Here is a 26,217-nt window from a genome sequence, read left to right on the forward strand (position 1 = left end):
GAGCTGGAGTACCTGCCTGTCACTGACTTCTCGTGGGAAATAAATACTGTGTCACACTTCGGGGCTTTCAGAATGTCCCCTCATACCTTTCTCCTAGTTTTCCTCTTTCCACACTGATTGGATTGATTCTAAGAGCTGTGGATGCCCTTGCCTGGAGAATTGAAGAGGTTTAGGAAGCAAAGGGCCTGCGGGTGGTGGCAGAGGGAACTCGAGCAGCTCTGGAGTCAGGGACACGTTGTGCCACGGGAAGGATTGGTGGAGAACTGAAGGTGGGTGGGAAATCTGGGAGAGACTGACTATGGAATGGCAGAGGTGCTCCTGGAGGAAAGGAAGAAGCAGAGGCAGCAGTTTAGGTGTGATGAGCTCTGGAGAAGGGAACCACAGCAGAGGCAGGGAGTTGGATCCCTTGGGATGATGGTCCTTGGGATTAGAAAGGGCAGGTCCTGTGAGAGAGGCCACACACAGAGCAGCTGAGCATCCTCTGGGTGAATCCATTCCATCCCCAGGGGAGGCAGGATAGAGCAAACACTGTCAGGGCAGAACCAGGAGCTGCTTTGGACACGAACATCTGAAGTGCTACAAAAGCACTTGGCAAGAACTGAAGGTGAAGGCACAGCACAGGGACGTAATGGTAAAATCAAGAGCCTCAGGCAGAAAGTGTTGCTTGGTTTAGCAAGTGAGGTAAAAATCAGGAAGAAATAGTGCTACAAATACATTGGAAATAAGATCAGACAGGAAATACAGACCTAGTGACTGCTTACAGAAGCACTTAAAATGCCTTGATAACATGGTTAATTTTGACCAGAGGGTAGAATAAGGACCAGAACAGAGAACAAACAGACAAGAATTTGTTTGGATCTGCTGTGTAGGTCAGGCCACAGGATCTGAGGAAATTCTCCTTAGAATTAGAAAGAATTAATCAAAACTATTTTGGAACAAGGAACAATTATTTTTAATAGCTTGTTGAGCTCAGAGGTGGTCTCAGAACTATCAAAATGCAAATATAGATCCTAAATATAAAAGATAAAAGTACAGTCTAGTGTATTATTGATTAAAAAGCCTAATGAGTTCTTGGAAAGGCTCTGAAATTATAATGAAAAAAAAAAATCAATCCATAACTCTCGGAAGAGGCAACTAAAATCAAAACAGAACAACCACTATGGATTGGTCAAAAGTGAGTCAGATGAATCTAATTAACTGACCTGGTGGTAAGAGGAGAGCAAATAGTTATGATACACCTTTCTTGTATTTCCAGGTAAGACAGGGAGATGTGTCTCAGTGTAGATGCACAAAGAGCTGCTTGAGAAATTAATTTCAGTGGCAGGCCTGTCAGTATTTGTCTGAATACCTGGGAGAGCCTTTCCAGTGAGAGTCCCAGAGGGAAATGCCTTGCTCTCCAGTCTCTTCTCTATTTTAATTAGTGATTTGTAGGATGAAGATCTTATAAAAGATATGGATGACATGGAGCAGGGGGGGATCACGGGAACTGTGGGGGTCAGAACTGAAATAAAAAGGAAAAATGGAGATGTTTCTGAAAAGCCCAGGCTGAACTGCAACAATGTGAAGTTTGAAGTGGTGAGGGGGAAAGACAGAAAGGACTCAGGGGTTTGGAGTGGCTGACAAATTAAGCATGAATCAAAAGTGCAAAGCTCTTGTCAAGGAGGGAAACTCCATCTGGAGTGTTGGAACAGAAGGGTCAGGGGCGAGGAGAGCCAGGCCATTGTCCTGCTCTGCCCTCAGGATGGGCTCTGGGGGGGAGCACTGAAACCCAGAGAGCTCTTCTGCTGCTCTGTCAGGGGGTTGCTTCAACTCATGAGCAGTCTGAGCAAGGAGGCATCTATTTACCATCGTTGGAAAATTTGTGACAAGGATTCGATTTACAAAATGATAACGGAATCAGAAGGACTGCCTCTGTGAGGATGTGCAGCATCAAAATGTGCTGCTGCAAACAGGCCCAACAAACTACAAGCAAAACCAGGGAATCAAAACAAAGCTAGTTATTAAAACCTCTTCATTAACTTTAACCTGCTATAACTAGTAATTTTTTACAACCTTAACCTGTCTGTGGCTGCAGTTTTGCTCCGTTCCAAGGTGGCTGCTAAGACAATGTACAACCAGCAACAAAAATTAGCATCTTGGCAGGGTGATATGAATTCATCCAGAAAATAAAAGGGGTGACATTTGCACCATCTGCTGCAGGTGAATCAGGAGGGGGGAGCAGCTGAGACCTGGAGATGTCAATATTGACATGCTGCTGGAGGGGAGTGGTGGCCAAAGGGCACAGAGGGTGTGGGCACGCTGGGCCAGAAGTGTTTCCCAGACATTTCCCTTCTGACCTGTCCTTCTTCCTTTCCCTGTCTGAGAACCATTAGGGTGCAGTGGTGCTGTAGAAGGTGGAGATGTGGTTCTTCCCTCGGTGCAGCTCTGCAGTGCTTGGAGGGACACATCCCTCAATAAACTGATCAAACACACATTTCCATCTGTGCTCCCAAAAGCTTTCCCGAGCCAAGCTGGCTGGAAATGTCTGTGCTTCCAGCCCAAGCTCAGCCAAGGCCAACTTATATTTACCCATTCTTAGGTACTGTTGTCTCAGGATTCTTCTCCTGTCCCAGGGCTCACCCCTGGTGTGTTTGCAGAGAGCAAACGTTCCCCCCAGAGCTGCCTTTCCTCTGGCTGAACAGCCAAGTCATGTCATGCTCTGTGCTGTCTGTAAGGTACCAGGCTCGATCCTCTCAGCCTTATTTACATGGAATAAAACTTTCCTGCACAGTTGGCACTTCTGATGTCAATGGGACAGTCCCTGGGAGAGGTCACTAATCAATAGGTCTCCTCCAAAGCCCCCAAGGTCAGTAGGAATTTTATTTTTCCATCATTGAACTCCGAATGGAAGCCAACCAGGGTGGTGATGGGAGGAGCTGGATTTGGAGTTTATAAATGCAGTTCTCACTGACACTGAATTCTTGGGGGTGAGATTGAGCTGGGAGGAAACCAGATGAAGCTTTGGCGTTTTAGTAAGAGCTGCCCAGCTGAGTTTTGTGCAGGATCTGAAAAAAGTTACACCTGCAGATTCCCACAACCCCAGAGCAGCCCTTCTCACAAAAAAAAAAAAAAAAAAAAAAAAAAAAGATGTTTCAGGTGTGGCTGACACCTTCACCTCGCTTGATCTGTGGGCAGTGTGACGGTGGGGAGAGGCAGAGGGCTGACAGCATCTGCTCTTCCTCTGCAGCACGAGGAGTGATGGAAAATGAGCTGGAAAGCAGAGATGATTCTCCAGCTCTGAGACACAAAGCCCAGAGCAGAGGGCCCTGTTTTTCCAGGGGAGCATCCACAGCAGTGGGGGCAGCTCTTGGCCTCCCTCATCCTCACCCTGGGCCATGGGAGCTTGGCCTCAGCACCCCCAGGGCTCAGAGCACACCCTCCTTCCTGGAGAATCCTCCTCCTGTCTGACCCTCTGGAGAGCTGTGCTCCCTCTGCCAGTGTGGGAGAAGGGGTGTGTGAAACCTGGCAGTTCGTGAAGTACAGGAAAAATGGGATTTCAGTCAGAAGACTGATGGAAACAACTTTTAAAGCCCGTTAAACCCTGGGTGCTGACATTTGCAGCAGGGAGCTTCTGGCCTTGATGCTCTGAAGTGGCACTTTTCTTCCTAAACACTGCCTCATGTTTCTGTGCTGAGAGCAGGGTGACAGTTACCTGACCCGAAAACCAAGGGGGGAAAAGTGATCTCGTGTGGAATGAAACGTTTTATTTGATTGAAACACTGAAGCCACGAGGTTTCTTATGGTGTTTGGCAGGAACCAAGTGCAGCCTCAGACATGGGGCCCAGCAGGACGAGCCCTCCTCTGCCAGAGCTTGTCCCTGTGCCCGTCCCCCTGGAGACACTGAGCCCACCTTGGGACCTCCTTGTCTGCTCTGCCAGCCCTGGCCTGGGCTGTGCCACAGGAACTGAGCAGCAAGACTTGGGTTTGCTGCAGGAAAGCACATGTGGCCTCAGTGGGTGCTGCCCTGGCTGCTGTGGGGTGCTGAGCACCCCTGGGTCCTGCAGTGTCCCACACTGCTCCTGATGGACGGGGCTGTGCAGGTGGGGAGGAACAGTCAGACTTTGTACCTCTGGAATAACCTGGGAATGACGGGAATTCTCTTGTATTTCCTATTCAGACAGTTCCCTCTCCCTGACTGAGGGCCAGCAGGGCACACCAGGATGGGAAGTTGGTGCAGTGTTTTCCCTGGTTCACTGAACCATTAAAGCAGGTATTGACTTGGACATTATCATAAATTGGTTTATACAGTGAGAGAGCTGAGCAGTGGGGTGGGTGATTGATGGGGAAGGGAATGAGGACTGCTCCAGAGAAACCTGACATCCAGCACAGGATTTCTTTTATTCAGTACTGTTGGGGGTGATATTATCGTTCCTGTTTGTAGTTTCTCCCTGAGGGAGACTGAGGTGTGAGGAGATGTTCATGGAATGCTGGGGCTGGGAATGGGGCAGGGGCTGGACTGGAGTGAGCTGCTGCTTCCCATGAGAGTCTTCCTGAGAGCACTTCAGGACAGCAGGTGGGATTAAAAACATTTCATAGAATCAAAGAATTCCCTGAACTGGGAGGGACCCACAAGGACCATCAGTCCAACCCCTGGCCCTGCCCACGACATCCCAACAATCCCCCCCGTCCCTCAGAGCTCCTGGAGCTCTGGCAGCCTTGGGGCTGTGCCCACTGCCCTGGGGAGCCTGGTCAGTGCCAACCACCCTCTGGGGGAAGAACCTTTCCCTGAGATCCGACCTGAACTGAAGGTTAAACACCAGAGGGTCACTCTGCAGCTCCTGGCAGAGGACATGGGCAGCTGTGCTGGAGCATCCCAATGGTGCTTCCCAATTCCAGACCTTTATACCTGCACTTCATTTAAAATTGGCCACATGTTTTGATAAATGTGTCAAACACAGAAATGGGGAAAAGAGAAGTAGGTTGCCAATGTGACCTCCAGCCATTCCTGCCAGTACAAACATCACTTTTTTGGTATCTTTTAAACTATCTTAGGTTCAGCTAAGAAGTACTTCAATTTATTTTTATGGATTTAATTTTTAAACGCTTTCACTTGGAAAAATTACTTCAAATTTATGATTATTTTCTGTGAAATTTGCTTTTTTCATCTGTCCCATGGTTTAAAAGTTGACTGCTTACTCAAGAGAAAACCACTTTGATGTCATGGAAGTAATGAACACTCTAAAGCCCCTAAATAAAGAGACTTTTGAAAACTTTCAGTTTTGTTCTCAAAATGGCTGATAATGTCATTTATTTTTCTTCATTCCTTTTTCACTGCTACGAGAAGTACAAAAAGAAAGGGGAGAGCAAACAATACCATGGGAATAACAACTGAAATATTTTTATGGGAATTAATCTATCTCTGTTCTAAAAATGAGCAAGAAAAGCAGAAATAATTCTGTGAAATCAGTAGGAAAAACTCATGTGTCTGTCCCTGTCCCTCAGCTGTCAGTACTTGGCAAGGGACGGAGATCCCACACGTGGGATGAAAATGTACAAGTGTGATGAGTATGTCATGAAGGAATACTAAAAGAGGGGAGATTTAGATGAGATATTAGGAAGAATTTCTTCCCTGTGAGGGTGGGGAGGCCCTGGCACAGGTGAAGCTGTGGCTGCCCCATCTGTGAAGCCCAGAGAAGCTGTGGCTGCCCCATCCCTGGAAGTGTCCAAGGCCAGGTTGAAGGGGGCTTGAAACAACCTGGGCTAGTGGCCGTGGCTATCGGGGCATTGGGGGGGTGTCAGCTCTGAGAGATGTTCTGTGGTGAGAAAGCTCAGTGTGGTGGTGGTGGGGCTGGAGAACTTCCTTACAATCTTCCAAGCTGACCTCTTGCAAATTAGGTTACAAAATTCTCCTGACTTCTCAAATTAGACTATAATTCTCTTTGCCCAGGAATTTAAAGGGAATTGATAAAAAGATACCAAGAAACCAGAACCCAGAGAGTTCCTTTTAAGTGGTTCCCATGGTACCTCCCCCTGCCTGGCAGTAGCAAGTGCCTGTTTCTAGTCTGGGTTTAGTTGGTTTCTGGTCCCCTGTGCCTTGTTATGCTTTTTACTTTGATTTTCAAAGCTACCTCTCCTCAGAAACACCTCTTCTGGATAGATTTTGGACTCAGCTTCCTCTTGGGTAAAGCAAGTAGACTGAGGTTCTCAAGTCACAAATCCTGAATAATTTTGTGTAACTTGTTTCCTAAGTCTTTTTCTGTGCTCTCCATTGGGATTGTGCCAGGGAATAGCCCCCTGCATCCCCCATGCATTTTTATAGAACCTCTGGAGTGGCCAAGGCCAGGAGGGGAAGGGTGGCCACTGTTCCTTTCATGCTCTGGAGCTGGAAGAGCAGTAAAACTGGAGAGCGACTCCCGGGGCTCCGACAGCTGTAGTCTCTTCCTCGCTGTGTTTTCAGGGAGGAATCTGTGTCTCCATGTGACTGCAGCTCTGGCTGCCTGTGCCCAGACTGCCAATGCCCAGTGAGTGATGTTGCCTCTGTTCTGCAGCACTGACTCGGGAGGAGTCTCCTGAATCCCTGGAAGGTCTTGAAATGTGGTTTATATGACCTTTGTGACTTGTGAGCTCGGTGCCAGACCTCTGGATAGATGGGTCACTGGAGTGGTTCCTGCTGAAACCCCTCAGTTAGAGGGTGCTCAGACAGGGGTAGGAAACACTCCAAGAAAAACAGTTGTGGAGATGGGAATGATTGTGCTCACAATCAGTTCAAAGTGGAGATGTTCTGTGAGCTGATGGAGAAAACCAGGAAAACCAGCAATGCTCCAGGCTGTGCCTGGTGGTGGATGCAGCTGGAGCTGCTCTGGGGCTCCAAAAGTGTCTGTGTGTTTGTAACAGGAGTTTTTTCCCAGTCTCTGCCGTGTTCCTGCTATTTTTTTCCCCCAGCATTCCCTTGTTTCTCTGTTTCTTCCTTTCAGACTTGGATTCATTTTCCTTTCAACTGTAGATTGCTGAAACTTTCCCTGGCTGTATTTGAGCAACCTTGAAATTTGGCTGAGCCTTGGTTTCCCTTTGGCTGCTCACTCTGGATCCCGTTGGTAGGGTCAGTTCTTCCAGCACAGCAGAATTGCTTTCCTCAATGAATGTAAGAGCCCACAGTTATTTTTCGTTCCACTTCTTTTTACTCAAGCTGGACTGATTTGAAGTCTTGTAACAGTGTCTCTGCACACGTAGATTTGACTTACAGAATGACAGAACCCATCAGGAGATGGGTTTTCCACATCCCTGAAGTGTTTGAGACCACAGTGGAAGGTGTCCCTGCCAGGACAGGGGGTGGAATGAGATGACCTTTGAGGTCCCTTCCAACCCAAACCCTTCTGTGATTCTATGAGGTTATATCCCCTCTGCAGCTGGACCAGGCACAGTTCTGCCAGGCATTCTGTTCCATAGAGGAGTCTGTTTCTCTACAGACACAGGAGATATTTTTTTATCCCCCAAAAAGGAGCTATTTTGCACAGTGAAGCTTTTGATGAGATTTTTAATTATTCTCCCGGGCCAGAAAACAACACAAGCCCATCTCTAGTGTGATACATTGTCATTGCTCCCCCAGTCACTAATCAAATGGGATTTACAATTAGGGATTTCTTGATGAGCTGGTAGAGGTGAAGCTGAATCCTGTGGGATGACAGGCACAGTTTGGCACGGGAGCCCTTCCCTGGGGGTGAGGTGGCACGAGCAGGACATGTGTGAGTGTTGGCTCCCAGAGCAGGAACTCAGCGAGGGCATTTCTCTGTTCTCTGTTGTGAGCTGCCCTGTGTTCTCACTGTCTTTAATGTGCCTCTGATGCACTTTGATTTTATTGATACAAACCTAATGAACGGTGTATGATTTGTGTGGAAGAAGAATCATCTCCATCCCTTTCTCTCTGCCTGAGTCAGCACTGTGATGCCTTAGTGCCAGATCATTAACCCTCTGCTGCAGATGCTGCAGAGGCACAGAACCAATGCTCATCACCTGCCCTGCGCCCCGGTCGAGCAGGGAGCAAGGGAGGGATGGAGGTGGGAGGGGGAGAAATCCACGGCTGGGAACAGATCCACAGCTGGGGACAGAAATCCACAGCTGGGGACAGTGTGGGCCAGCATCAGAAACCCCAGTGTCAGCAATAATCTTGGGATGAACGTGGTTTTAGATGTACATTACAAATGCAAGTAGTGGATGTTCCTTTGCTTGTTTTTCAGTGTATTTTTTTTCTATTTGGGAAGGGCTTGGCATGAAATAGTTGGGTTTTATTTGCACAATGGGGAGTGGTTTGATGGTCAGATGAGGAGTAAGGAAAAGGCACCAAGATACCTGCATTCAGATGTGGGAAGCAGGGCATGGAAACAAAGGCTGCATCAGCTTCCCGAGGTCTGAGGTGATGTTTCCAACCATTCAGAGCATTGTGACAGGCTCAGCAGGCCCTGTCCTGGACCGTGTGTGGCACATCCATCACATCTCAGGGCTGCCCAAGCTGTGTTGCTGCAGGCTTTGTGCCTGCTGGTCCGTTTGGCTTGTCAACATTTTCAATACAAAATCCAGGCTGGCGTGAGCAAAGTCAAAATGTTTGTGTTTTCAGAGCTGACAGGCAGCCTATTTCTGTACCCACCTGGTGTTCAGGAGACTAGAGGATCTACCAGACCTCTAGGAATGGTGCTGCCAGAGAGTCCAGCCTGCATAGCTCCCTGCTGCCTTCAGCCTGCTATAATGAGTAATATTTTTTAAAAAAGGGTTAAAAAAGCATTTTTCATTGGGATGATCTGTGAGCATTTGCACTGACAGAGCTTTTCCAGGTGATTCTGGAGATCTGTCTGTTCTCAGTGTTTCCGCTCGTGCCACCACCCGAGGCTGGTGCTTTGTTCCCAGCCCTGGCAGGCTGGGCGAGGGGAGCCCCCACGGGGGGTGTGACAGGGGACCCTGGAGCCATCTCTGGGAGCACTCTGGGACTGTTCCTGACAGCCCCATGCTATCTCCTGGTGCAGGGTCAGAGATAAGGAGCCCTGCATGACAAACCCACTAATTCAGCTGCGACTCTTTTTGGAGTCCAACGAGTCAGGCCGAGAGTGCCCGGCCTGGCACTCTGCAGTGACCGATGTCATTGCAATTAGCGTTTCATCTGGTCTATTGGTTCAGCCCAAATCCTGGCAGCAGTGTTTGGACACTGTTTAATTTGCAAACAGATGCCTCCACCAGCTGCTCTCCCCGTGCAGATGTTTCCCCCTCGGAGCAGCGCTGACGAGGTCGTGTGGGAGTGTGGGGCTGCCCGGATGGACTCGGGGCACTGCCTGGGGCTGGGCTGCCCACAGCACTCCTGGGAAGCCTTTTTTCTGCTCCTCCCTCTGCAAGGGCTCGTTCCCACTGGCAGAGCCTGGCACAGCTCGGGGTGTGCCCGTGGGTGCCCGCTGGGTGCTCGGTGGGATTGTGCAGTGGGACCCCGGGGCCCAAGCCCTGCTCCTCCTTTCTCAGCCTCACAGTTGGTTCTGTTTGCTGGAGTAGGCCCAGTTTGCAGGGCCCTTGGTTAATGCTCTCTCTGAACGCTCCCAAGCCCTGCTCACCTGCTGCCACACAGGCCTAGGGGCAGCAGCCCAGCTCGGTGACCTGGAAAAACCATTGAGTTACTGAAAAACCTCATCCTAAGGGTGGTCCTATAAAAATTAGCAGCAATTAGTATTATTTGAGTCAGAAGTCTGAATCAGAACGAGCAAAAAATTTGTGATTTTCAACAGGGAATTGCAAGGGGGACGTTTGGGAATCCAAACAAGCCCTGTTGACTCCCCTGTGGTGGTCACTGGCTGTGCCACCAGCTCTGGGCTCCTCTCACCAGAGGCTCTGCAATCTCCACCACTCCCAGCAGGATCTGGTAAAACTCTTTGCTTGCTTTCACTACAGATCTGAGCTGTTATTTTCCTACAAGCGTTGGAGCCTCTGGTGTCCCCTGGAATGTGTTATTCCAGCAAAGCATATTGTTGCTATAACTACCAGTCTGGTTTGCCTCTGACGTGCTCCTCGTATGCCTGATGGGGCAATGAGCTTTGCACACAAATTCATCCCCCCTCCTTTGTATTTTCTTCCTCTTGCTGCCCCAAATGCTTATTGCTTACCTGCCACACAGAATGCATGTGTTTATTTACTTATTTATATTTAAATTCCAGATTGGATGATAAAGGGCTAAATCAGGGGATAAATTGATACATTAGAGAATAAATTAGACATTATAATCTAGAAGTAAACGAATAGTAAATTAGAGAATAAATCATCAGCAGTGCTCTATCACCTGTATATGAAAAACCATGGAATGAATCTTGTTGGATTCTTTTCTTTCCGTAATAGTCCAAATGAAAAAGCCACATTTGCAAAGATTAAATCTTGTTGCACTTTGTGCATGATTTAAAGATCTGAAAGTGAAAGAATCCTTTGATTTTCAGAAAAGAGAGGGAAAATTACTAACAATCATGACCCTAATTTGAGTTACAAAATGGGCTCTGGTGGAGCTTTCCTTGGGTTTGGTTTGTCAGTTCTGTTTTTACCTGCCAGCAGAACATCTTCAAAAGAAAATCTCTCCAGACAAATAGCAATTACCCATCTAATTACTCACCAAGGACACCATGATAGCAAGATTTACAGGAGTGCTCAACATGTGAATTGTTTTGGGGTCCATCCAGCCTGTTGTAGAGTTAATTTATCATCAGCTGCATTGTTTGTTCCAGAACTTTGTTTGTTGCTGGCTCAGGTCTCTCTGGATTGGATTTACACCTTTGGGTTTGGAGTGGGTTTGGGGATCTCTGCTTCAAAAGGGATTTGCTTTCTGCAAACAGCTGCAGCCAGGTTGCAAAGAGCCCAGCAGTGTCACGGGCCATGCTGGGATGAGACCTGGAGAAACAGGAGTTGTAGCTGCAGACACACCCAGTTCAAATGAGCGGCTTGTTATGACGTGACACTGAGAATGAAGATGTCAGTGAGGAGTGACACCTCCTGGGACGATCCCTGTGCCGGGGGTTGTTGGGAGCACGCCGTGTGTTCAGCCCCTGCTGGCTCTGGGTGGTGGAGCTGCAGCCAAAGCTCTGCTCTGCCTGCTGAGGATGGTGCCAATGGCACCCCATCACTGCAGCCCTGCCTGGAGATGGAAATACAGGCACAGAGAATGCTGCTCTGTGTAGTTCAGTGTTCTAATAATATTTGTTTGTGTGGAGGATAATGAAGTGTAATCATTGTTAAATTTGTAAATGAAGTTAATCCCTGGTATCTGTCATAAATATGGAAAGACTTGGAAAGCTGCTGAATCCAAGGCTTAATTCTAAGTGGGTTCTGCCTGACACTGGAAGAAAATTTACCACAGAGGCTTGGGCTGCCTCAAGGACTCACTCTGAGCTGGGTGAAGTGGCAGGAGGTGGTGATGAAGGTGATGACGTGCTTTGCAGAACAGGGCTTGGGGACTTTCTGGGAGGGACCACGTGAAACACTTTCCTCCCTAAAGGCCAGTCCTGATGCAATAATAGAAATAAAACAAAAGCAGTGCTTTTATTCCGGGTTTATAAGGGCAGGAGAGACCCACAGATGGTTCAGTGTGCTCTCTCTGTGTTACAGAGAAGGGAGTCTCCTCACTCATCCCATACCCAGCCCGGCACTGCCTTTGATGGTGAATCCCCTTTGGAAAGGTGCCCAGCTGGGTCTGCAGAGCGGGCAGAGCTGCTCCCCCAGGCAGCCCTTCACTGTGCTTTTAACTGTCTGGATCAGCTTTCACCTCCCAGCCAGTGCTTCTCCTCAGGCCTTTCTCCATGAGATCAAAGAGCCCGTTGGTGCCCTGGATTGGAGTGATGGGTTTCCTGCCTGAGCAGCCCCGAGGTGCTGCCCCGTGTCCAGCAGGGCCAGGTGGCTGTGGCCATGGCAGTGTGACCTGCCTGCTCCCCAGGGCTGTGTACAGCCCAGCCCTGTCACATTCCACACACTGGCACTTCTCTGAGGAGCCCCTTGCCTGTGCTGGAGCACAGCATCGGGGCTTGGTTGGAAGGAAGGAGACAGAACAAATCCATGTTACTCAGGCAGCATCCAAAGCTGGGAAGAGGTTTCACTCCAGAAGGTGGGAAGACAGGTCTCTTAATCAACAATGTCCATTAAAAAGATGCCATGCATTTATCCTAGGCCTTTTCTAGGGAAAAAACCCCAGTTACCAAATTTAAACTTTAAACCCAAGTGTACAAATACAGCCACCTCCCAGTGAAACTGCCTGTTCCCAGCAGAGTGGCTGTTTGCACGTGTCTCATACACGGCTTGTTCAGTCACAGGCTCTTACCTGCAGGTGTAAGCAGCTGTCACCTCAGGCTATGGAGGTGCCTTTGGAAACAGCCTGTGTTTGCACCCCCAGGATCAGCAGGAGTGCCTGGCCCTCCTCAGCACGGCGTGAGCTGCACTGAGGATTTCTCAGAAGGCCTGTTCTTAGCCTTTAATAAGAACAACTTCAGTGCAGTGAACAGCAATATTTTCAGCTGTTCCTTACTGATTTTCATTGCCAACCCCCAGATGGCCACGGAGCTGAACTGAATCAACTGGAGCAATTAGAAGCCCTGGGTACCCCGTAGGCTCCTGCTCAGAACGATCCCAGCCCTCCGAGGCAGAAAGCAGGTGGCTCGCTTCCTTCTCATCATTTTTCATTTTTGTTTACCTCTGTGTTCTCAGACACAGGCCAGGAGTGAAACTGGGAGAGCCAGAAATAGCAGGAAATATGGTCTGGCTGAAAAGGGTTGTTGAGACTCGTCCTTTCCTTGCATAAAGCTCACAGAGATTTGCATGTGCAAATGAGAGCGAACACGGGGACATTTAAACAGCAAACTCCAGTGAGTAAGTTACTGTTGGAAGCACAGGTGGGAATGCTGCGGGTGGGAATGCTGGCTCGTGCTGCTCACAGGTGAGGAGCTCTCTGGAGTCTGAGTCAGGGCAGGGTGTCAGGTTGGATCTCAGGAGAAGGTTCTTCCCCCAGAGGGTGGTTGGCACTGACCAGGCTCCCCAGGGCAGTGGGCACAGCCCCAAGGCTGCCAGAGCTCCAGGAGGGTTTGGATAATGCTCTGAGGGACAGGGTGGGATTGTTGGGGTGTCCTGGGCAGGGCCAGGAGCTGGACTGATGATCCTTGTGGGTCCCTCCCAGCTCAGGTTATTCTGTGATTCTGGGTCAGGCCACCCAAAATTTGTTCCACTGACTTCAGAAGCCTTCTGTGCTCCTGGCTGAGTGTGCCTGGTGCTGGCACAGTTCTGTGTTCTGTGCTGTCCACATGAAACACAGGTCAGCCCCTCTGGACATCTGCCACCTCCTGTGGTAAAATTCCTGCTCTTAGAGTACAAATCTGTGGACATTAACAAAACTGAGCAGTTGTTAAATGTGAGCAAACAGCCCTTGGAGCAAATGTCTGATGATTCAGTGAGGTCTGTTAAGGCAAAAACCTGCTGGTAGTTCACTGAAATCAGTCACCTGTTGTTTAATTCCTTTTAAATTTACTTTTAAGTACTGCATTCTAAAACTGTGATGCAGATGCTGAAGGAATTAAAGAGCTGGGATTTTGTGTTTTTTTCTGGTCATGGTGTGGTTTAGTGGGCATGGAGGTATTTGGTCAAAGGTTGGACTTGATGGTCTTGGAGGTCTTTTCCCACCTTAATGATTCTGTAGTTTATATGTGCACACACAGGTCTGTACCAGCACCCTGCATTTGATATTTTCTTTGTGAGTACGTGCCAGTATTCTTGCAGATTATCAGAGAAACATCCTGAATGTAACATGAATTGAAAGTACAAATGTTCCCCGGGCTTTGGTTTATTTTTGGTCATTCTGCAGTACTGCAGCAATGGTCTGTTGGTATTCCAGGTGCCTGGAACAGGTGCTTTGTACATGTGTAACCAGACAGATCTGAGGGAAGGCCCTGCCAGGCGTGAGGGAACAGTGGCATTTGCTGGGGAGGTGCTGCCCCTGCATCTTGGGAACCCTCCCCTCGACCTTGTTCTGTGCCCTTGGGTGGTTATTCAGATACCTGACCTGAGCGGGGGGCAGATGTAGGGTCCATTCCTTTCTCCAAGGGTTTAGTATTTCATCTGTGCCTCTTTAATATAAAGTACTGGAATGACCAGAAATTCGTATTAATTTTCAGTCTTTTTTCTGGCCCAGTGACCATCTAATTAATCATGTCAGCAGTACTCCAGAGCAACAACTGGCACATAATGCAATCAGCTTGTTTGGTTTTACTGTGTGGACACTGGAGCAGGTTTAGGATGGAAAAAATCAGATTTTGCATTGTGTTGATGGAAAAGATGCATTTTTTCATCCGCCTCCCCCAAACATGAAAAATGTCTTTTTTTTCCCTCACTATAGATTAGATCCATGTCAGGCTGTTGGCTGGTTTTGTGGTTACAGGAATGAAGACTGAAAATTACATGATCACAAAAGTTTGGTTGAACCCTGCTGGAATCTCCTGACTGGCTAATCCATAAGGAAAAAAAGATTACCGGCTTCTCCTTTTTGGTTTGCCTTCAATAAGTGCTAAACAGGTGAACGGGGAATCTGGGTTTGCCCTGTAACTGGTTCTCCCCAGCACAAACTTCAGAAATAACAGCTGGAATTGAGGAAATTCTTAAATTAGCTTCATTTGCCTGAATTTGCAGTTCCCATTAGTTCACTCCTGGGCAGTTGCTGTCAGGACTCGTGTGTCCCTGGTGTCCACAGGAATTGGGGATCTCAGGTGGCTGTGGCAGGGCCCTCCCTGGGATCTGTGTCTCCAAATCCATGGGAGCAGTCAGTGAAAGGCACTGGCTGCACTCCCCACCCTTCCCAAGGGACTTTTTCAGTCCCCTCCTCTCCCCTCCCCATCATTTTACCTTTCCAGTTACCTTTTAGCTCACAGTGGGACAGACCCATCCATTTGTTTTTATCCTTAGCTTTCTGCTGAACTCTCACATCCCCCCAAAACCCCTTTTTCCACCTGGAGCAGTCTGTGCACCAGCCAGGCCAAGGTTTTCACACAAAATCTTGGCAGAATCTCTTTGCTTGAACATATTTCTACATGTTTGCTTTTGTGAAAGCAAACAAGCCCTGTGAAGTCTTTGTTTAGCAAGGTTATGAATTATTTGCTTATTTAGCTCCATATTTGTGCAGCTGCTGATATTACATCTTCGTGGTGGCGGCTCTGTCTCATTCAAATAAGTAATAATGGTGGTAAATTTAATTAAAGGAGTTAATATTGGTTTTTGTTGTGATCTGCCATGGTGATTCCACCTGCACTGTGTGGAGGAAGCTGTCCCAGGCTCCCAGGGCAGGGGAGGGGCTGTGAGGCTGAAGGCACTGAGGAAGAGCACGGTGAGACCCCCCAGATCTGGGCTGTCCAAGGAGGCCGAGCAGGGTGTGACACACTCCCAGGGGTATTGATCCCCCAGTCAGGGACATTCTGTGCCTGATAAATAACCTGTGGGGGTGCACACAGGGAACTGCTGTGGAAACAGAATCCAATTCAGATTATGGGTTAAATGGGCAGGTCTCGGGTGCATTGTTTATGTGGTTGTCTCCAACATTTCCCTTGGACACAGTTCCTTTTTCAGTGTTGGATGGAGTGGTTTAGCAGGCTTAAAAGTAACCTGAAGCAAAGCTGAATCAATTTCATAGGCAAAAAAACCACCTCACCTCAAAGGTTTAAAGTATAACCACAAAAGACCTTCAGGCTTTATTGCAGTGTAATTGAGAGCACATAATAACCCAGTGACAGCATGGCCAAAATAATACACACTTAAACCAAAGGAGAGAGAATGAGCGAAAAGAAAGAAAAAATGGTGAGATGGGAGACTTTACAACCATTGCCTGTTGTTTTTGTTGCTGTGATTGTTTTTCCTCCCAGTCCCATTAAATTATGTTTATACTGGATTATCATAAGAAAAAGGTATCATAAAGTTTTATGAGGAGAGTCTTGGAGGGGATAAGTGTTTGCAGGAGGCTGCTGTTGACTGCCTGAGCAATTCATTTCGTGGTGGTTGTCTGAGAGGACCTGCTGATAGAATTGCTGCTTGGAGGAGGATGTTGGGGAAGTCATTTCGGGGAGGACAGGCAAGGTGACACCGCCGGCAGCGACAGCCTGAGGCTGGGACCACATCACTCATTGCACCTCCCCTGACCTCATCCCAGTGATGGAGCTGTAGATTATCAGGAAGATTGATCTGCCTGGGAGCTTCCTTGGTTCCTTGCCCAGGGGAGGCGGGTGCTGTCGCAGCGAGGCCCAAAATGCTTCTGAGAGCTGGTGTAAAAGCTGCTGTAAAAAATAACTGGCAGCTCTCCATCAGTCATTCCTGGCCAATAACAAGTTTCTATCACAGGTCTCTATTTACTGGTCAGCTCAGGCTCCTTGTAAATGATCAAAGATCCCTGCAAGGTCACAGTGGGGTAATTGGGAATTACTGCTCAACAGAGCCGTGCCCTCAGCCCTGCCTCGACGTGGGCTTTGCTCTTTAAACCAGGCCACCACCACGATCAATCACATGGTAAAATTCATCACACTCAGCCTCCCAGAGCCCTTGAGACTGTCAGCAATTGAAGGCTGATTTGGCTGCCGTTGTCCTAATGGATCTTTTCCTTCGTGCCGTGCTGCAGAGGATAGAGCTGCACCTTTGAGCATCCCTCCAGCCTGCAGAAGGCCAAGTTATGAAAATCCACGTGTTTAACAGAAAAAGACATACTTTAGAATTGCTTTTTGCAATTGTTGTTTCAAGATTTCCCCAATAAGAACCATTTCCATGGACACAGAACTTTTTCTACTGAGTCCTTATAGTTATGAGCTCCCCAAAATCCCATATAATCACCTTTCAGGAACGACGCCTGTAAAAGAAAACTTTAAAAATTTTAAAACTTAGAAATCCCCCTGCAACGGCAAACATTGTGAACTTAATTTACCAGTGCAAACAAGAGGAGCCAGCCAAGTTGCCAACAGAGTTATCTAATTTGTTGACAAAGAGATCACAGGCAATGTTTTGTTTAGTTCTGTGCATCTGCATTTGTTTTCTGTCTGATCAGGTCTGTAATCCAGCCACTTCTGCATGGGGAAAGCTGTTCTCTGTCCTTCCCGGTGCTCCCTCCGCAAAGGGCAGTTGGGGGGTTTAAACCTTGTTTCTGACTCTTTCTGGTGCCAGGATCTGCTGACCTTCAGGTGGTGAAGCTGTTTGGGGAAGGTGATGGCAGGAGGCAGGGGGGTTTTGGGGGGATGATGATGGTGTGGATGTGCCTGCACTGTTAGTGGGAATAACGGGGTCCTGTGTGCTTCCAGCTGGGGGTCACTTCAGATGTGATCTTCCCAAAGAAACCTGGGGTTTGTGGAAGTTTAACCAGAGCAGAGCAGCCAAGTCCAGTGATGGGGCTCCTGGCTTTGGCTGCCTTGTCACAGCCCTGCTCACTCCCAGGGAAACTCTCCCAGCCCATTGATACTTTGCCCAGACAGGGAGGTGTGTTCCCTGACCAGGAGAACCTCCCTCTCACTTTCAAACTTAATTGACCCTTTCCTTCTTCTCTTCCCCCTCCATCTGCTAATGCCCATCCTTTTGCCTCACCCCAGGTCCAACATGGCACTGTGAACCCCCCCAAACTCTTCAGCTGCTGTGACACATCAGTGAGCACCTGCACTTCTCTGCCATGGCAGTGGGAGATGGAGAAGAGCAGAGGTCACTCGGGCTCTCACCTAGTGCCAGTGAAGGTTTACCTTCAAGAATCCATTTATCATACTCAGGAAATCATTCCGTGTATGCTCAGATGACAGGAGGGACTGGATGGGGTCATTCTGTTTCAGGAACAATCTCATTTGGCGTGAAAACCTTGTGACCCCAAATTTTGTCTCCTGACCTCTGAATAACAGTGATATTTTATTCTTTCCCTGACTCTCTCTCTCTTTCAGTGACCTCTTTAAAATCATCGCTCCCCTGTGCCAGACAAATCTACTCCTGTTGACCTTCCTTCTCGAGACCATATCCCCAATCACTTCATAATTTTGTTGCTTGTCTCTGAATTCTCTCCAATTTGTCCAAATGAATGGCACGGGGGAGCTGCTTGGGAGTAGGAGATATTAGTTCAGGTTGTAGGGTGATTGTTCACATGAGAAGCTGTGGTAATATCTCAGGCTTTTACATAATGAAAATGGATTTAACTCTATTTTCCCGTTAGATCCTTGATAAACTGAATCTTATGGCTGCACAATATTTTGTGTTTGAAAGGCAACATTTATCTGGACTTCCTAAAGCAAGGAATTTATTTTAACAGCATGTCTCATAGCACTGAAATATTACTTCTCCTACTACTATTATTTTGCTAATATTACCACTACTACTGACAATAATAATACCACTTAATTGTTAATGTGCCTTTCATCTTCAGGAACATCAAACTGCTTTACAGACTCCTCCACCCCGGAAAGCTTCGGAGCCCCTCAGCACTGCCACACCATGTTGTGGGGCAGGAGGTGAGAACTGAGCTTTCCAAGGAAAATTGCCCGGGAATTCCAGTGAGAAGGGTGGGAGCACACCTTCCCAGGGCCCTTTAGGTCAGGGTTTGAGATGCAGCTTTAGAGCTTTGCTGACCTTTGCCTTGTTCCCCTCTGAGCTGCTGCCTGGCAGTGTAGGATTTACTGTCCTCAGGTTGGACGGGAGGAGGTTGGAGGTTGGCTGCTCAGGTTGGAGCAGCCTGGGCTGTGGGAGGTGTCCCTGGTGTTCCAGGGGAACTGCAACAAGATGATATTTAAGGTCCCTTCCAACCCAAACGGTTCTGTGACCCTCTGATCCCATGAGTGCCCCTCCTCTTGCTGCACTGATGGTGTCACTCACCCTTTTCCCGTGGCTCCTGGGCCACGTTCCCCCGGGATCCTGTTCCCTGCAGGAGCAGTGGGAGCCACTGGGCAGGTCTTTGGCCTGTCCTTATCCCAGCTCTGTGGTGATTTGCCTGAGGAATTTACCCTGCTTCCAGGCTCCCTTCTGGGCTTTCCTTTCCCAGCTCAGTGCAGCAAAATCCTTTTGTTTCAGTGATGCTTAGGCTGGACCTTAGTGATTTTCCAAACATCTGTTAAAATAGAGCCAAGAACTTTCTTTCCCAGGAAACTTCCGTTTTGGTTGGTGACTGGAGCGATGATGTCAGAGTGGAGTATTCTGGATTTCCAAATTCCCTGTCACAAACTAGGAATCAGCTAATCAGAGGGACAGACAGGCTAATTGCAGCAGAGAGAGCACTTCTATTTATTCACGAGGATCTTGTTAATCAGCAAGAATGGAAAAGGAAATAGCAAAAAATTACATGGCAGTTAAGTGAGTTTTGGGTAAAATATATATTCTTAAATTAATCTAAGTGTCTTTGAATCATGAGAATGTAATTTAATTTAATCCATTAACAATATGAAACTTGAATCCTACTTCCCGTTGTATTTTCAAGAGCAGAATTAAGGATATGTGTGGTGGCAAGTGGGTAGTGGTGTTATTAGAAACCCAGGTGGGATAATATCCACCCAAATATTTCATTTTGGGGGCATTAGAGTCTTTTTAAATGTCACAGTTGAAAAAGGACGGGGAAGAAGTGCTGGGCAGTTTCTAGAGAAGCCAAATGCAGTTGGTCATGATCTGGTGCATGAGCTGAGGGAGGTTTGGTGGCACAGGAAGGGGAGCAGAGCCTGTCCAGCAGAAATAAGTGCATGGAGCTGCTGGTTCCATTTGTGCTGTTGTACCACAGAAACATTTCCATGGACATCAGTGTGAAAAAAACCAATTGTATTTTAGCCAATATCTGATCTCCTTTATGGGCAACTGCCCTTTTGGGACCAGGGCTTGTCTGAACTATTTCACACTGCAGCCAAATAAACTTTGGTTGCAGCACAGGACAGAAAAGAGCCCGGGGGGCTGCTGATGCCTTTTGCAGCCTCCCCTCCCCAGCCACAGCGAGGTCTTCAGAAAATAGTTCTTCAAATATTCATGATTTCATCTTTTCTCTCTCCTTTCTGATGATGTGATGCTAGTTGTAATAATGTCTTTTATGAGGATAACCTTTACAGTGCAGTAGAGAAAGGAGCAGAAAGGGAAGTGATGCTTCCAGAAAGACAGGCTAACACAGGCTCTTCGTTGTTCCTATCAGGTTGGACTTCTAAGTAACCTACATGTGTTCTGTAAACATGCACAGCTAAATGTCCCCACGATGAAAATCCTGCTCATTTCCCAGGAATCAGAATGATGTGCCTCTCTGGCATTTAAATCCTGGCATTTGTAGTCCTTTGTTTTGGGAAGGGCAGTGAATTGAGCCCCCAGCAGCTGCCCCCCCAGGGCTGATCCCAGGGGCTGTGGGTATTGATAATTGACAGGACAAGTGTTCCTTCTCAAACTTTGCAAACTTTGGTCTCTCTGGGGCTCTGTTTTCTTTTTATTTATTTATTTATTTATTTTTTTATTTATTATTTCCATTGTAACTAACAAAACCAAACCAGTCTCAGCGTGATGATGTGAAACATGTTACGCTAAAGCTGTTACTCCTTAAAAAGGCTGACAGCTTTTGAAGAGTTTTTGACATTTGTTGTATCAAGAATTATATACAACAATAACATTCAGAAATCCTGCAAAGGGGATCCCTCTGATTTTCCTGACTGGCTCTGGTATGTTCATACCTGGGCACTGTTCTGGTTGAGTCCTTGTAATCATTCCAGTTGGTCTGGGCTGTAATGTTTTATTTCACTTTTTTTCTAAGAGAGAACAAAACTTATAAAACTTAAAGTCCATGTCAAATATAAAATTTTCCTTTTGACATATTTTATCTCAATGCCACTGTGGAAAGTATTGGATGATCCACTTCTGGCTGAATATTAATGAAGTAAATTATCTTAGAAAATTCCCTACTGTGTTCAGACTACAGGAACTAACAGGCCTCATTAGATGCCTGTTGATTAGAAATGTTCGAGTGGCTTTTCTTTCTTTGAATTGCAATTAAAATTAATTTGATGGGCTCAACCCCCGCCCCTGTAATTGGCTGTCAGTGAGTCCTGAAGTGCATTCCCTGTCGGTGCTTTGGGGCCCAGCATTGCCCCCGTGTTGGAGGCAGAGTTCAGCCTGTGCTGGAGGGTGGGACAGGGGTCCTGACACCATTGGGATGGGGCACCAAGGCTGCAGGGAGCAGAGATCCCACTGGGAATCCCGGCCAAGCACAGGCAGAGAACTCTCAGAACTCAGAGAACTCCCCGGAAAACCTGGGGCCCCCAACCCAGGTGAGATGTTGCTCTGTTATCATCCCCAGATGGACAGCATGGAGCAACTGGGACTCCTGGAATCCCTGGCACACCAGGGACTGCAGGGTTAGAAACAGTATTTAATCACTGCTCCCTTTAGGATTAATAGGCAAGGCGAGGGATAACATTTGTAATAGATTTTATCTTTCTGAGAGCAGAATCGAGGCAGATTAAACACTTTATTCCTTACAGTTATTTTTGTTCTCAGGACGTGTATTTGGGTCAGAAAAATCCTTAATGCTGTAATGGAAATGCATTATGAGGCAGAGAAAGCTTTTGTTGTCCCTGGCAAAATGAGCCAGTGAGTCACCTCGCTCCGCTCCCCGGGAGGAACGTGGTGCTGAATTCCTTCACTGCTCAAAGCAAGGCAAGGGCAGGATTTTCATGCTCTTTAGGTGTTTGGACCTGTGCAACCTTGTCTCCCTCAGACAGCCTTTCCCATCCCTGGGACACCCAGCCCAGGATCCAGCCCCTTGCAGGGCTCCTGCTGTGGGTGCAGCCATTCACGGGGTGATGGGGACACTGGGAAGGGTTTTGTCTTCTGGGCCTGGTGAAGTGTCTTGGATCTTTTTTAATATCTGTCTACTGCAGTCCATGTTCCCTGGAAAATTCCCTGTGTGTGGGGAGGGAGAGAAAGGGCCCAGCAGTGATCTGGAAGATGCTGTCTGAAGTTTGGTCACAGAGAGGAGCTGCTTGGCTGGAGACTGGATTAGTTACCAAGCTCTCATTTCATCCCTGCTCTGTGTATTCTTCCATGGGAGCTTCCAGGTGATGTCAGGAAACCCCCCTGGGTTCTGTGCTCCAGAAACTTCCCTTCCCATGGGAGCAGTGACTTGCACAGCCCTGGTTCTGTTCCCTCTGTGGATGGTGGATATTGCCAAGCAGTTGTTTTTGCTCCAGGCTTTCTCTGGCATTAGGGCCTCCAAAGCAGGAGCCCTGTGTTAGTGCATCCCCAGGTAGCTGCTGACATCAGGCATGGTGCTGTTTTCCCTGATCCTCCCCAGCTTGCCCAGCCCTGGAGGACTCTGGGGACAGGCAGGGGGAGCAGGTGGTGGGATCTTAAGGGTGTTTGAAGCAGCAAAACTGTGTGAGCCTGAGGGGCAAATCCTGTTCTCCCTCCAGGGTCCCTGCAAGGACAGGCTTGCTGGGGTTGGGAGCTCTGCAAATGCCACGTTCCAGCCCTGGAGACGTCCACTCCTGGCACCCTCACACAGTGCCAGGGTTTGCTCACTGCCTTGTTTCCCATCCCATGTCTGCAGGAAGGGTCTGCAGGGTTTAGGAGCCCTTCCCTGGAACAGGATTAGGCTTTGGAACACGAGCTGGGATTGGTTCCACCAGCCTGCTTAAACAAAGCAGCACTTCCCACCCATCAAGTAACACTTCCACCTGGCTGGAATTCAAATGCTTTCAGGGATAACTTAAAGGAATGCCATGTGTCAATGGCAAACCCGTTGTATTTTCAAACCAAAATCCTGACCCCACCAGTGCAGCCTTGGCCAGTGGCCACAGCAGGTGCCTTCTTGATCCCATGTTCTCCTGGAGAAGTGTGCACAGAGGAAAAAGAACACGTTTTCCTTAAGTAAAACGGAACAGTGGGATTAGTCTCTGCTAAAGGAGCTCTTTATAAAGGGCTCGGATGGTTAACTCTGCTCAGTGATTTATTGCTCTTTCCCCTCCCCTGCACCTCTGCCCTGCACTCCTGGCATGTACCCAATGTCTCAATTAAATAATTGTCCTGAGTTAGACACAAGGAGGTTCTCAGCTGTCTGAGGCCCCAGTTGGGCACCAGTATTCCTGGGAAGAGATGAAAATTCCTGCAACCAGAGCATGCAAAGCCCTGCTTTGGGACCGAGCACCGCCTGGGAGGTTCAATGTGCTGATTTCCCTCCTACCAGCCAGTCCCATGCCAGGGCCAGGCTGTCTGCTCTGCTCCTGGTTGGTGCTGTAGTTCTGTGACCAAAGAATTCCCCAGTGGGCACTGAAGTAACTCAGTGCTGGCTCCACAGGTGGTGGTGCTGATGTGCAGGACTCTGCTCTTCCCAGTGCCACAGTCCCAGCAGGACACAGAACTCCTGTGGGGAGCCCTGGGGAGCCCCAGGACACACTGTGAGGAGCTGGGCTGGAGCATGTTCTTGGGAACAAGGCACTGATGTATCTCCTGGCTCAGAACTGGCCCTACTTGTTGTTTCTGAAGCCAGAATCCCTTGGTTTCCCGGGGATTGCACTGGGAAGGGGCTGTGGAGGGAGCTGCTCCTCACCCTCCTCCATGACAACGTTTATTGATCCTCTGCAGTCGCAGCTGTCGCTGCACAAACCCACAGCATTTGTTACTCTTCCATGGAAAGATTTTCTGCCACTTCTCATCATTAGCAACTTCATGTCATGAACAGTAACATCCCCTGTAAGGTCAAGTTGTGGGAGGATCCCGCAGGCTCCCTGGGGAAGCTCCGTCCCTTTGGGATGGGGAGGGCTGTGCCAGCCGGGCACACGGGGCACTCCAGTACTGCCAAGGGAGAACCAAGGCTGTGGCCAAAGCCTGGCTGCTCTCACCAGATTCAGGGTTGTGTTGGATGGTGTGGGGGAAACAGTTGTTGCAGCATGAATTCCTGGGCTCCAGCCCTGCCATGGCACCCTCAGTGTTCCCAGCTTTCTGCTTTCTCAGCTTTCCTATCTCCGTGTGAACTCTGCCTCTAACCCAGCCCACACAGCAGAGGCTCTTGGGATGAAAAATAATTCCCAAGGCAAACACAAAAGGGGAATTTCTCTCCATCACTGTAATTTGCAGGCAAAAAAACCAGTCCAGGAATTGTGGTTGGATGTTATTTAGGCCAAATTGATTCACCCAGCTTGTGCACTCGTTTCTGCACCATATTTGCAATCAAAGATCCATGCATAATTAATCAAACACACATGAAAATATGCAGGACAGTGGAGAGTTCTGGAAAACGCCTCCCCAGGGCCGGCAGAGTGGATCCTCCAGAGCCAGGATAAGGCATTGCCAAGTGCCTGGGCTCATCTGGCACCAGCGGGAGCTGCGCTGGCACCACCAGGCACTGCACAGGGACCCCCTCCCGCACATCCCACTGTGGCACCCGCCCCTGCCTGGGGTGCCAGCCATCCTCAGCCGGCTGCCATGGAGCCCCTGGATCCCATGCAGATGGGAAAGATGGGGGAAAACATGTGTGTCTTTCCTGGAGTAATTCCAGATGAGACGCCAAAGTGTGATTTCAGCACAAGTCATGCGGGTTTAATGATCTGTGTCTGCCTCGGGAGGAGGACAAAGCCCAGGTTTGCTGCTCTCATGTCCCAGGTGCACAGGGATTTCTTACCTGGCTTTCAGGACAACATCCCCTCTCCCAGGATCACCAACAGTTCAGCACCACCGTGCAGTGGCAACATGACACTGCTCCTGCAGCCTGTGGGACACGGTGACAATGAACATTACTCACTATCAGCCATGGCCCCAAGAGCACTTTATTAAATTACCTCAAGACTTGGCAGTGGGCTTAATTATTTAGGTGCCTTAATTTTCAATACATCTCTGTCTGTTACCTGCAGCACCAAAAATCTCCAGCTCTGTCCAGAGACAGACACACAAGAAATTGTGAGCAGCATTTATCTGAGTGCAATCGCTGCCACGGCAGGAGCTGTAATTTACAGTGGTTTGTGATGCCAAGAATGCAAAAATGAATATTTGAACAGCACCAGTGATGTCTCCTGGAGGTACAAGGCCCCAAATTCCCACCAGGTTTCGTGTCTGTCAGTTAAGTGTTAGCACACATACCAGTTGATACCGTTAATTTGGTTCTGTGCTGTCATGGCTGAGCAGCTGCAGCATGTGCAGGGTGAGCATCCATCCATCCTTGCATCCATCCATCCTTGCATCCATCCATCCTTGCATCCATCCATCCCTGCATCCATCCATCCATCCATCCCTGCATCCCTCCCTGCATCCACCCATCCCTGCATCCCTCCATCCATCCCTGCATCCCTCCATCCTTGCATCCATCCATCCCTCTATCCATCCATCCCTACATCCACCCATCCCTGCATCCATCCATCCATCCATCCCTGCATCCATCCATCCATCCATCCCTGTGTCCATCCATCCCTGCATCCATCCCTCTATCCATCCATCCCTGCATCTATCCATCCCTGCATCCACTCATCCCTCCATCCATCCCTGCATCCATCTCTCAGCCTGGCCTGTGCCAAGGGTAAGGAGACCCTGCTGGGGGTGGGATGGGGTGGGGGCTGTGAGGTGCCAGCAGCTGCAGTGGGGGGGTGGCAGCTGATCCCTGGGAGCATCCCAGTGAGTGCAGGTCAGAGCTGGGGATGGGAAGGGGCTGGTGGGGCTGCACCGCTCGTTAATCCAGCCCTGACACCGGTTAATTGGCTTCCCTCCTCCTTGGCACTGGCACAGCCAGGCATCCCTCCCAGGCAATCCCTGGGCAGCTCCTTTGCTGTTGGCTGTCACAGCTAAAGCAGAAATAAAACATCCTTTGCTCACCTGGCCCTTTGCTGGTCAGGTGTGACGAGGGCTGGAGGGAGCAGCACTTTCATACAAGCTCTGGCTTGTTTAATAAATAACCCTGGCAGTGGAAGCATTTGCCTGACTCAGTCTACCAGCATGAATTAAAACATTCAATTACACCAGTGGGGGAAATTTAAATATTTACTTATTCTTGAGGGGATTATAAATTAACCCTAAGGACCTCCATAAACCTCCACCATGACATTGACAAAAACCTTGAATCCAGACCTTAATTAATCCAGGGAAAACAGCACAGAGGCCCCAGGAGATGGTGGGTGGGAGAACCCCACGGGCCGTGCAGGAACAGGCACACCCAGCTGGAATAATTCAGCTTTAGTGGAAGTGTGCTGTGGGGGTGATTAAAACCCTCTGTTCTTGACACGTTTCATGATGGTCCCTGAAGAGGGAGCCTCAGCTGTT

The sequence above is a fragment of the Pipra filicauda genome, unplaced genomic scaffold (assembly GCF_003945595.2).
Source record: "Pipra filicauda isolate LSUMZ 115617 unplaced genomic scaffold, ASM394559v2 scaffold139_size1960392_pilon, whole genome shotgun sequence".
NCBI classification, from domain to species: domain Eukaryota; kingdom Metazoa; phylum Chordata; class Aves; order Passeriformes; family Pipridae; genus Pipra; species Pipra filicauda.